Consider the following 14,284-nt stretch of genomic DNA (forward strand, 5'->3'; position numbering starts at 1 on the left):
TATTTGCTCTATATGTTTTGTTTAAGTATTATAACAAGTTAGAGTTAGTTAGTAGTTACTTGTAAACACCCGGCCTTTTTCTATCCAAAATTTAGTCCCCAAACTATATTTAGTTTTCACAAATGGAGGATTCACACCATTTACGCCAGGAGGCCTGGCTACTTGGAAGACAAAAACCATTTTCGCCTTTTTTCCTCCAGCTCGTGGCCTTCTGTTGTAAATGGTATGAATCCTCCACGTGTGTAATAATTGTTAAACCAAATGAATGGCTTAGCAAAAAAGCAGATAGTCTAAATTCATTAAAGATAGTAAATAGCCTATTTATATTATTGGAAAAGAAAAAAAGGAGGAGAAAATGCCTGAGGGCATGGAAGTGGGTGAGGGGGCGGAACCAAAGCCCCCCCCAAGATGTCGTCATCGACGATAAGAAGGATGCCCCAGTGGCGGATTAATTTTTATTTTGTAAGTAAGATAAAAATTAAAGTTATTACAAAAATGTGATGACTTATATTATACCGGGGCACAGGAAAAATCTTAACAGTTTTTAATGTGTTAGACATGAATATCATATAACATGGTAAAATTTAGGAACTAATATAATAATAAATAATTAAGCATAAGGAACTAACATTGGCGCCCTATAAATATGAGCATAGTATACATAGTTTATACGCAAGGAGGATTCATACCATTTGCATAAGGAGACCAGCCAACTTAGAGTGTAAAATAACAGACGATTTTACACTCTAAGTGGCTTGGTCTCCTTGTGTTAATGGTAGAAATCCTCCATGCTTGTAAGCTATGTATTGCTCCAGAATAGACAAAAGTTCGGCTAGGGCTATGAGTTAATTCTCAAAGTTTCCAAGTTAATTTGGTGGGTTTTGTTATCATGCTAATGAAGAGACCTATTGCTTGAAACGCGCGAAAATTCAAATTTAAAGTAGCCTTATAATGTATTTGTTACTTGCTTTTCTGCCCCTATTGTATAGTTAAATTAATTTCCTGTGTTCCAATAACATTCTTATAAGAGTATAATTTTGTAATTTTGTTTCATATAGCATCATCAATTTTTTTTAGATTTTTTTAAAGTAAATTTTCTTTTTCTTTTTGATGTAAGTAACATAAATATTTTATTTGTAAAAATCATTATTTTCTTTTTTAAAAATCATAATTTCATTTCCTACAAATAATAAATATTTCCTTTTTAAAAATCATACATTTCATTCCCTAAAAATAATAAATATTTCATTTTTAAAAATCATACTTTCATTTTTAAAAATCATACTTTCATTTTGTAAAAATCATTTATTTCATTCCCTGAAAATAATAAATAATACATTTTGCGAAAATCATTAAAATCCATAAATAACTTTTTATTTATCATTTAAATCTTGTCTATCTGCATTTTGTTTCGTATAGCATCATCAATTTTTTTTTTAGATTTTTTTAAAGTAAATTTTCTTTTTCTTTTTTATGTAAGTAACATAAATATTTTATTTGTAAAAATCATTATTTTCTTTTTTAAAAATCATAATTTCATTTCCTACAAATAATAAATATTTCCTTTTTAAAAATCATACATTTCATTCCCTAAAAATAATAAATATTTCATTTTTAAAAATCATACTTTCATTTTGTAAAAATCATTTATTTCATTCCCTGAAAATAATAAATAATACATTTTGCGAAAATCATTAAAATCCATAAATAACTTTTTATTTATCATTTAAATCTTGTCTATCTGCATTCCAATTTTTAATTCATACAAAGAGGGGGGGCTAGCAATCACTAAGCAATTTTATTTACTAATTCCACATTAATTAATTATAATCATGATGTTCTTAAATGTAATATGTTTCTAATGATTAATTAAAATGCAAACTCACACTATCTTTCACTTTCAACACCTCAATTTGCGTAGAAATGTCATATTTGTGATATCGTTAAGTATGCTTAATAACGTTTTGTGCTGTGACGGGACTAGGAAATCCATCATGAACGTCATACCTAATTTCCAAGATTTAATGTGTTTTTTAGTACTGTTAATATTCTATTTAAAATAAAATTAATATATTTGCTTCGATACCGGGTGGTGGCACTGAGTTCATCAAACTTGCAACAAACCCTTGTGAGTAGAACTCTACGACTGATGAAGTCAGCTGACTTAATGTTTATTGCTTCTATGCGACTTAGCTGTGGTACATATTTGACATAAACCAAAATTAATACCATTTAATTAAGCAAAATAGTGTTATAAGCGTCTTTTAAAAAAAGGAACCTCAAACAAACAATGCTATGTTTGTATATCAAAAAGTTGGAAAGCATGTAAGAAGTCCAATAAACCGCAATGGTTTTCCCCTTAAAAGTTAATACAGCCCTTTGAATTGAAATAATTCGAAATGAGATCAATTAAATATGTGTCTTTGATAATTAGCTCTGATAATTTCGGACACCGTATGTTTGGAACAATTTTTGGTAAGGTCAGGTAACGTACATTTGCGTCAAAGAAATATTTTTTCCCAATAATTTGAAACATTTTGGGTTCTTTCAGAAGGCTTAGTAGCAGAACCACTTAACAGTGTTTAACATATTTAACGTAATCCAAAATTAATATCATTTAATTAAACATCGTGTTATAAACGACTTTAAAAAAACTCAGCCTCAAATTACAAGAGCTACGTTGGTTTGTTGAAATTAAAAAAAATGTTTTGAGATCCAATGAACAGAAATGGTTTTTGCCTTTAATGCAGAATTTGAATTTAAATAATGCAAATGTAAAATGTTATTAAATGGAAGAATCTATACAGTTCTGTTTGTCATAATTTTCCTTGAAAAGTTATCGGCTACGTTTAGTCAGCGACTCGGAGGTTTCATCATTAAGGTGAAAAATTTACCTCTACATCTTAATAATGTATCCCAGTTATCACAGATAACAATGTAGTAATTGATTGATCTCCCAGTAAGATTAATAATTAATTTGTTTATAATTATAAATTATTTGCACCTACCGACAGTATTCGTAATGTCTGGCTTTTATCCCAATAACCGAAGTTGATGTTGCCTATAACATCAACGACAACATAACGCTATTTTGACCGAGGCTTAGCAAAAATTGCTAAATATATTAAAATATTCTAATGATTTTAAAGATTAATATAATTGTAGTAAATTTCAATCACGTTTCTGTTACGAAAATAATAAAAATCAGACCTAATTAGCCTCCATTTTAATTCCAATTAAAAACATTTTGGTTTTAACCGGGTGTGCCTCGAACGCCATGTTTTTACCTCTCCGAGTGACGTATGTCACGGAGAGGTTCTAATTTCGACGTGTCTGTCTGTCTGTCTGTTGTTATTGACTTACACCCCAGGGGACCGCGTTCGCAGTTTTCAAATCGGAGCAAACGTTTTCCCAAATTCCGGACCGCATTTACAGTTCCCGGAAATTTGAAAAATTGTATTCCACTTACCATAGCTATTATCCATTACCTGTCTAACACCACCATCCTCTGGCCATTTGTCCATCTCATATGGACACCAGTCTTTACCCACTGGCTTCTATAGTCCACCATCATTTTGGCTCTTTTTCCATGCCCCACGGACACCAGTCTGTACACACTGGCTTCTAAACACCACCATTTTCTGGTCTTTGTCCATCCCACTTGGACACCAGTCTGTACACACTGGCTTCTACACACCACCATCTTCTGGTCTTTGTCCATCCCACATGGAATACCAGTCTGTAAACACTGGCTTCTAATCTCCACCATCTTCTAGTCTTTGTCCATCCCACATGGACACCAGTCTGTTCACACTGGTTTCTACACACCACCATCCTCTGGTCATTGTTTTTGTCCATCCCACATGGACACCAGTCTGCACACCTGGCTTCTACTCCATCATCATCCTTAAGGTTAAGACATACGCGGCGATCGGCCAGGGTTACGAAAAACGTCCGGCCTCCCTAAGGTGGGGCTTCCACCAAAGGTTCACGCAATTGCGGTGTTCTTATCCATAGCTGCGATTCGAAACCCTTATATACATACTACCTATTTTAGTAAGGGGAAGCAACCGGCGTATGCTTCATTTCAAACGCCAATATTAGTCAATTCTCTCAAGAATGTTTAATTGTTCTTTTTTAAAACTATGTAACGTTCAATAAGGCGAATAACTAACGAAGAAAATATTAAATATTAATTATATTTATTTTAATATTTAAGATAATCTTGTTTCTCAATTCAAAATTAATACGGAAAGAGTTAAAAAGCCGTCTATGTTATTGTCTGTGTGTCCGTTCGTTATTACACTAGTGCCGCAGTGCGCTGCGTTAGAAGTTCGTTTTGTTTTGATGTGTAAAGAAATCCTACAGAACCTTAATATTCCCTTTATCCTTAATATAAAGTGAATATGATGAAATATTTTTCGTAATTATGATGCATTTAGTGCTTTTGTAGCTTTAAAGCTCTGTTTCATTTTGATATTCCAAAGATTTTTTTAATATTATTATTTGAAATGGCTGTTTATGTAGTACTTAAGCTATACTACATCTGTATATAGAATAATCCTTGGTTTAGTAATTTCATGAAGAAAGCTAAGATCCAGACTCCGGCGGGTGTATCTAGTATTACTTGCAATAAGCTTAGTGAAATATAGAGTAAATAATTGAGGCCTGAGGTGAAGTAAACTTGGGGTTTTGATTTTCGTGTCTGAAATGAAGAGACATCAACGGTTCAGAGTGAGCCGAAAGTTAAATACACTCTTAAATAATCAGGTTAAGATTTTATAATAGAAGAAAAGATCATGGTGGCAATTAGATTAGTAGGGCTAAGCTACAGAGTTTTTATTCTCTTTATGGTGCGCATTGACTATCAGTGCGTCTAGCTACAATTTAGCTTTGGTATTATTTAACGTTAGCACTCATGTTGGCAAACTAAGAATATTGTTGAGGTGAGACGAGACGATAGTGTTTACACTGCTAACCAGTTGTGAATGTAGCTATCAGAATATAGGATAAACAGCTGAAGCGTAGACTTCATTTCCTGTTCTTTTTGCCATTAACTGATTTCCATGTGTCCAAGATTTATCCTTATTGGATGTAAAATGTCGTCTGCTTTACTGTATATTCGCTATGCTTGGAATACTTCTTCAATATTTCGTAAATTTTTACTTCAAAAAAGAGAAATAATTCCATATCTAGGTAAATAACTTTGTAGTTATTTGACTCGGAGAGGTAATATTTTGGTTTTCCCAACTTGTTCTTCCTTAAGTCCCTCTAACGGGAACGGCGTTAATCTCGAGTTCACGACAAAAACGCTGTATAGTCCCACATAATAAATTAGGCGTAAATTGCGTGTCTCTAACAGTGAAAAAGCGCCGTAACTCCAATATCCAAAACGACGTAAATCAGGGCATGTAATTAAAATTATGAGAAACAATACTTAATCGAAATTTTTCTTAATGAAAAAAAAATAGGCGTCAATTATGATAATGGGGCTTTCATTTAAGACCGTTTTCAAAGCTATCAAATGTATAGTTATTTTTGTAAGGGTATGGACAAAATGGGTAAGTTAGGAAAATTTCCCATGTTATTTCTATGGAGATTTTCCAGTTTTTCGTCAAAATCTGTGATTAATTTTATGGAAATGTAAACCACCCTTAGCAACTTTCTCCTTTAAAGAATTAACTATTAGATGGATCTCTTTGAAATTTTAACCACAAAATTAGGGTTCGCATTTTAGTTCACTGTAAAAATTTCTAAGCAGCAAACACAATACGAAAAAAGTTACGGCCAATCAAAAAACCATCCTTATACATTAGAGGCAGTATGAAGTCTTATCTAAGAGAGCGACCGCTCTCCTAGAATACAAAATTGTACTGCATACAGTGCCTAGCCTTTCTTTTATCCCTTTAAGAATGTTTCAGGACTGAAACCGCCCGCCTCTATCTCACCAGAGAGATTTGGGGTTGCTGAAGTAAAATTCGTTCCCCCCTCAATGCCTGTCTATACGAAACGTAAAAATCTCCTTTATTCCATTGGATGATTTTTTCACGTGACCCAATTAGTATTCGTCAGTCTCGACCGTTTTTTGGCTGCACCGCGCGGCAGAAATTTCAAAGTTTTCTCTCTTGTCTCTTCGGATCTTAGCGCTATACGAGTTCTGACGTCACAGTAGCCTGCCGAAGAAGCCCAGTTGTAACCCATATTTGTGTACTTAGAGGCATTATAAAATTATGTTGGTATTAGTTCTGGTTGTCGTAAGAGGTCATCAATATCATCGACGTATTTAAAATTGTCAATTAGCATTTCGCTCTTGAGTGCGGATGAGTAGAATTTTAAGAATGCGAACGAGAAGAAAAGCCAGCCACATCGTAAAAATACAGAGCGTTTGTCGAAGTTATTTCAATCTGTTTTGATAATTTAAACTTTTCGTTACGTGTTGGAGGGAGGGGCTCTATACTGGGTGGCCTATGAGTCGGTCGGGCTAACCCATTTTCAAAATCCCTGTAAACCGGTTTCTCACGTAAGTGTGAACAGAGCTTAGAGGCTCGTGACCTGTGTGGACTCGGATATTGATCTTTGCCAATTTTTCTTCCTTTGCGAAACAATAAATATTGTATTTGTACTTTCCGAAGCCAAATATTAACCACGTAATAAGATAGAGTTTGTTTCCTAAACGGGAAGGTACATTATCTACGAATATGACACGCAATTTGAAACAAGAGCTGCCACTTACTGTTTTATAAAACGGTTCAAAAGAGGAAAGTCATATTCCTTGTTTTCAACTAGTTGCTACCATAAGTCTATTATGTAAGGTCCCTATAAGTATAAGTCCCCAATTAGATCCTATACTACCGGCGGCATTGTACTCGTATTAACATTTTGAAAATTTGACGGCTACGATAAAAGCGCCATCTATAATTCCTAGGCTGTTTGCTTATACCGGAAGTTAGGATAGGACTTTCAACTTTTTCACCAATTGGGGAATGGCGGGCGGCGGGTACCGTTTTCATTGCTGTTATATGGTAAAATCATGTCACATACTTTAAATATAACGGCGGAGACAAATAAAAGCGGTCATTGTCATCTTTACGTGGAGAATTAAGTTAAGTTACAAGATGAAAACAAGCTACACTTTCAATTAACTGCAGACTGAAGTAATGGATCTGGCAGTTTTTCTTGATAAGACTTTAAATGGCAAGGCTTAACCTCAGTTTGAACATCTTTAACGGTGTTAAGAAGATAATCTAATAGTAAGACTAGATACTTTTCGTTCAAATTGTTTTCTACCAACCTTACATTACATTCTACCTAACTCTTTAGGTGTTAATTATACGCACTAGTTCGTTTAAATACTACTTTAGTTTAGGCTAATACCTCGCAGCTCCATTCCTGGCCGCCGCCATTTTTAAACCTGCCGACTATTCCTTCTTTAAGACTAAGACACGCGCAATACGAAATTCGATGACGTCAGATCCGCTTTGTGGTAGCTCCAGAGTCCGACGAAGTTTCCTTGCCCGTTTCCTTCATGAAGGGCATTGTTTTTTAAGGTTTCAATGCGAATGGGTCTCTCTCTCTCTCTCTCTCTCTCTCTCTCTCGCACTTTCCATCCACGGTACGTCAAAGGTCATCAACATCGATCGCCTAAAACCAGCCTTCCTGCACTACGACGTTACAGACGACGCACCTCCCCCTCCGCCACCGGACCCTCCCGTAACTCACCCTCCGGATACCCCGCCAGCCGTGGCGCCTCCTCCACAGATGACGCGTTCCGGTCGGCGCGTGCGTTTTAATCCGAAATATTTGTGATTCGCCGTCTCGCTAAACACTGGTAGGGGAGTACTGTAGCGACCGCAAGATGTCGCCAGTGTCTCTACAAATGAATAGAACATTCGCGTTCTCCGCTCCTAAAAACCGTGTAGAAAAAACTCTCTCTCGCCCGGACTCTCGACTGGTAAGCACGGAATTTAAACGCTCCGCGTACCAGAGTTTTTACGTAAGCCTAGGACCGCCGCGTGGCCCTAGAAATCTTTTGTTACCTTAAGATAATCATTAATAATTAATAACATGAATGTTCAATAAATAATTAAATAGTTTTCTTTAATGATAATGATCCTGCCTCCATTGATTCTCGACCCAACGATAAAATAACATAACTTGAGGGATCTTACGATTCCCTTCAGTTCCTTCCCTGACTAGTGATTTTATATTGGGACAATATTTCCTTGAAGAAAATAGGGTCAAATTAGATTTCGAATCTTCACAATGTCTAGTGGGTAACCTAAGGATCCCTTTTTCAATTTCATCTGAAAAGGATGCAATAGGAAAGGAGATTGTTAATAGTATTAGGGACGCGGTTTCCACAGCCCCCCTTTCTGATGAACAACGTCATCAACTAGAATCCCTATTGTTAAAATTCCCTGAATTATTTTGGAATAAAGTAGGAAGAACAGGACTAGTCTCCCACGAGATTCATACGGGAAATAGTCCGCCCATAAAATCTCAGCCTTATCGTGTTAATGATCATAAGAAGAAAATAATTGAACAACATGTTAGGGAAATGTTGGATGACGAGATCATTAGACCCTCCGTATCTCCTCGGGCTTCGACCGTAGTTTTAGTTGATCAAACGAAACGGGGTAAACCCTATAGGTTTTGTATTGATTATAGAAAACTAAATCAGGTTACCATTAAGGACCCTTATCCTTTGCCTAAAATAGAGGACATGCTAGCTAGAGTGGGAAAACCAAAATTCATTACAACCCTTGACCTTAAGTCGGGGTATTGGCAGTAGAAATGCACCCTAAAAGCAGACCTAAAACTGCCTTTGTGACTCATATTTGAAAGTACGAGTTTAATGTACTCCCTTTTGGGCTCTGTAACGCCCCTAGCTCTTTCCAGCGATTAATTGATGAAAATTTTAGAGACGCCGACTATTTCCAATTAATTGACAATTTAGACGACGTAATCTCTCTTAGTGAGGATTGGGATCAGCACTTGACTTGTTTAGAATACGTTCTAAATAGATTAAAGGAAGCGGGTCTCAACCTTCAGTTGAAGAAGTGTCGTTTCGCTCAGAAAGAAGCTACTATTTTGGTCACATAGTTAACGAACAAGGAGTGCATATTGACCCTTCCAAAATTGAAGCCATTGAGAAATTCCCTCCACCTAAAAATATAAAGGAAGTTCAGAGATTTTTAGGGATGGCAGGATGGCACAATTAGATTCATTAATCATTATACCAAGATAGTAGCCCCCATTAATAAAATTAAAAGATAAGATCAGAAATTCATCTGGGGAATCGAACAGCAACAGGCGTTCGAAAAGATCAAGGAAGAAATTTGTAAGGCTCGTCCTTTAGATTCCTTTAGAAGGGATTCCCCGTGCATTTTAACTACAGATGCTAGTGATGCAGGGTTAGGTGCCCTCTTTCCCAAATTCAAGGTAATGTAGAAGTTCCTATAGCTTATGCTAGTACAGAACTAAAAGACGCAGAAACGAGGTACTCCACTAGCGAGAAGGAATGGTTAGCCATTTGTTGGGCAGTTTAGAAATTTAGGCCCTTTCTAGAAGGTCGGAAATTCACTGTCCTTAGTGACCATCAGGCTTTACAGTGGTTATTTAATATCAGGGAACCAAATTCCCGTCTAGTTAAATGGGCTATGTACCTTCAAACTTTTGGTTTTACCTTTAAACCTAAGAAAGGAGTAGAGAATGTAGTAGCTGACACTTTATCGAGAGCTCCGATAAACGTCTTAAGAACAAACTTTAGTTCCTCTACTTCAAATTCTATTAGTATACAGGATCCAACTAGTAGTAGTACAAGTTCAAAATCTATAGGTAGTAGTTCATCAACGTCCTTATATTCTGTATTTACATTGGAAGATACAAGAAAATCTCAAAGGGAGGACACTTTTGCTTCCCCTATAATCAATTCCTTGCAAGGACCTAACCCAATTAGGCATAAACTGTTCGAACTAAAAAATAACCTTCTTTATAGAAGACCTTACAGGACTTACCCTGAAATGATTTATTTACCTTCCCGCTTAAGGCTAGAAGCCATGCGGCTATTACATGACCACCCTTTATCAGCTCACAGGGTCAAAGATAAGACCCTAAGAAAAGTGACATTTAGATATTGTTGGCCAACCATAGTTAGTGATGTCCAGGACTATGTTAAAGGATGTACCTTATGCCAGCAATTTAAGGCTAGGAACAGGAAAAAGCCAAGGCTAATGCAACCCTCTGAGATAACAAGTCCTTGGGACCAAATTAGTGTCGATATTATGGGACTTTTTCCCCTAAGTAGACGCCATTATAAATACCTTATAGTCTTTGTCGATTACATGACGAAATTCGTGGAGATGATACCACTTAAGACTATTAAAGCTAAGACTTGTGTCCAAGCTTTTAAGTCTATTATTTCTAAGTGAGGAGCTCCTAAAGATATTCTTAGTGATAGAGGGGTACAATTTATCTCGAAACTTTGGCTGCAGACGTGCAGAGCTTTTAGAATTAATCCAGTTTTAATTTACCACCCCCTACATTCCTAAGGGAAATCCCACCGAACGAGTAAATAGAGTAATAGGCGAACTCATATCCTTTTATGTAGGGAATCATCATGATAGATGGGATGAATCCCTAGACCTTCAATTTGCTATAAATTCTGCACCCCATGAAACTACGGGTAGATCTACTTTCTTTTTAAATTTAGGGCGGAAGCCACGTCTCCCTTGGGATTTAGAAATTGAAGAACCCATCCAGGACACTGATGACCCTGGTCGTACTAGGGCTTTAAAAGTTCTTAAGGAACAATTAGAATTCAGTAATGAATTATCTAAATTAGCTAAGGCTCAAAAAAATACTATGACCTCCGATGACCCTCTAGAATTTGAGGTAGGAACATTAGTATGGATGGAAACACATCCTTTGTCAAGTACGACAGGTCAGATTATGAGAAAACTCAAATCACCTTCTTTTGGGTTTTCGGAGGAGATTTTGGCTCCTGAACAGATTTCTAAATCGCAATCCCAATAGCTGCGTGCGTCTGAAAGTTCGTCGACCACGTTGTCGGAGTCCATGAAAACTCCTCGATTAAATAGGGCTACCTTACCCGATGTTTATTTAGAACCTTTTCGATTGGGATAGCGACGAGAGGTGTGCAAAAGGGCAACGGTTAGGCCAGGAGGCAATGAATTCGATATTTTTTATCGCCCTCCAGACAATAAAAGATTAAGGTCACCTTATGAGGTCCAGGTTTACCTCCAGAACAATAACATAAAAAACCTAACCAGGGAAAATTTTTCCATTTCCCGAGAGCCAATCTCTGTTTTCCCATGGGAGTTTGTCTCCCAAGCTAATAAGAAAATTTATTAATAATATATCAATATAGATGGCGAGGAAATCTGATGCGGCTCCGTGGTATTTCGAATTGCCTAAGGAAATTCGACAAAAAGAGTGTAGGACATCAAAACCGACAAGCTGACTGGAAAATCTATTGAAATACTGGAGAAGTATTGACCAACTGACAAACAAGTTCAAGGACGGTGAAGAAAAAGGGGAGATTTCGGACATAAAGCATGCGATTGCTATATGCCAAATCATTTTATAAATTCTAAAAATTCGTGCCCTCTATGTTATACCAGGAGCATTCAGCAAACAATTGTCATTTTGCGGATGAAGAATCGCAAGTTATAGAAGTAAGGAAGAAATGAAAGAATTGCTCGATCCTAGTGGAACTGTCCTTTTGAGTTGCCTTCTTCTCCTTCCTGTCAAGAAGAAACTTTCGGGTTCAACCCAATACCAGAAGTGATCTCTCAAACTGGCACAGCCTTTGACCCTTTTTCATTAACACCATACCTGCCTCCAGCTACTCCCCAACCGAGAGTTCCTGAACCCATAACGGCCTGCAGAAAACTTAGGGCGCTAGCTCTTGCTAATCCTGATCCAATTCAAATAAATGAGTCTCCTACTCCTCTCCCACTTCCTTCTTCTCACCAATTGCAACCTTTACCGAAAACCCTTGATATGGATGAAGAAAATTGGGAACGTTTTGGTTCAATGGGTGGGGTTCCTAGAAGGATCTTCCCGAAAATGTTAGTCCCATCTACAATCCCTGACGCAAAGCACCCATTAATTTGGAACACGGTAATTTGTTGGAGATGCCGTAAAAGTGGAGAACATGTAGTGTCGGACTGTCCCGGAAAAAGGAGTAAGGCAGCTGAGCAACGTAGGGAAGCCCGAAGGCTAGCCCGTTTGGAGGACAAACGCAAGAAAGAAGAGAGCAAGAAATAGAAAAAAAAACCCCTGCTAAATTATTCAGGGTTCCTCGGGGTAACCCTTTTTTTTCATTTTGTTATTCTAAGGGAGAGGTAGCTCCCTTAGATAAGGCCTGATGACGGCTCTAATGTATAAGGAAGGTTTTTGGATTGGTTTTAACTTTTTTCGTATTAAGTTTATTGTTTTGAAATTTTTCTACTGAATTAAAATCCGGGCCCTTAATATGTGGTAAAAATGTCAAGATGATCCATTCAATAGTTTATTTTATAAAGCATAAAGTTGCTAAGGGTGGTTTTCTTTTCCATAAAATTAATCACAGATTTTCGCGAAAAACTAGAGAATCTCCATAGAAATAACATGGGAAATTTTCCAAACTTACCCATTTTGTAACTACTCTTACAAAAATAACTATACGTTTGATAGATTTGAAAACGGTCTTAAATGAAAGCCCCATTTTTAAAGTGGGCGCCAATTTTTGTTTCATTAAGAAAAACAAAGTTTAAATATTGTTTTTAAAAGTTTTAAGTACCTTCTCCGAATTACGTGGTTTACCTTTAAACTGTGGAACTTAAGACTTTTTTACTTGGGTTAAGTAATCAAGAAAGTCATTCTAGGACTTACGTCGTTTTACTGCGGATTATCAAATTGGTAGGGCAATTAGCTAGCTTAATTGTCATTATAACTTTTGCGCGTCCAACTAATTTAGTTGCGAAGTACAGATTTAACTTAATTAAACAAAATAAGCAATTAAAGATAATTACCAATTATAGGTAAATAAATTTTTACACGAGTCTAAACTATAACATCTGTTTGTGTACAAGTCTACGGAATCTGTTTAAGCGCAGACCTACAGAATATTTTTGTGCAAAGGGGTATAAAATTTCTTTGTGCAGAGGCCTATGCAATCTTTTTGTGCACAGGTCAGTGGAATATTTTTATTTCCAGGTCTATGGAATCTTTTCATGCACAGGCCTATGGATTATTGTTTTACACAGGTCTACGGAATGTTTTTGTGCAAATCTGCATGGAATCCTTTTGAGTATAGGAGTATGGAATCTTCTGTGCACAGGTCTATGAAATTTTTTGTTCATGGGTCTATGGTATATTTATGTGCACAAGTTTGAAGAATCTTTATGTGCACACAAGTTTGAAGAATCTTTATGTGCACACAAGTTTGAAGAATCTTTATGTGCACACAAGTTTGAAGAATCTTTATGTGCACACAAGTTTGAAGAATCTTTATGTGCACACAAGTCTGAAGAATCTTTATGTGCACACAAGTCTGAAGAATCTTTATGTGCATACAAGTCTGAAGAATCATTATGTGCACACAATTCTTAAGAATCATTATGTGCACACAAGTCTGAAGAATCATTATTTGCACACAAGTCTGAAGAATCTTTATGTGCCCAAGTGAAAGATCTTTATTTGCACAGGTCTACGACTTCTGTTTTGTGCACAGGTCTTTGTAATCTGATTTGCTCATTTCTATGACATCTCTTTTTGCGCAAGTCAATAACATTTGTTTACGCACAAGTCTAAAACATCGGTTTTTACACAAGTCTAAATCATCTGTTTGTGAACAAGTCTATAACACCTGTTTGTGAGCAATTCGATAACACCTGCTTGTGAACAAGTCTATAACACCTGTGTTTGAACAAGTCTATGACACCTGTGTGTGAACAAGTCTATAACATCTCTTTGTGCACAAGTCTATAACATCTGTTTATTCACAAGTCTATGACATCTGTTTGTGCACAAGTCTATAACAACTGTTTATTCACACGTCTATGACATCTGTTTGTGCACAAGTCTATAACAACTGTTTATTCACAAGTCTATGACATCTGTTTGTGCACACGCGAGAGACTTCTGTCTGAGCAAGGGTCTACGGAATATTTTTGAGCACGGGTCTACGGATTATTTTTGTGCAAATGGGTATGGAATCTTTTTTGAGCATAAGGGTTTGAAATCTGTTTGAGCATAGGGGTATTGAAAATGTTTGTGC

The sequence above is a fragment of the Phalangium opilio genome, unplaced genomic scaffold (genome assembly GCF_054372755.1).
Source record: "Phalangium opilio isolate 3A_F unplaced genomic scaffold, DU_Popi_V2 ptg000032l_1, whole genome shotgun sequence".
Taxonomy (NCBI): Eukaryota; Metazoa; Arthropoda; class Arachnida; order Opiliones; family Phalangiidae; genus Phalangium; species Phalangium opilio.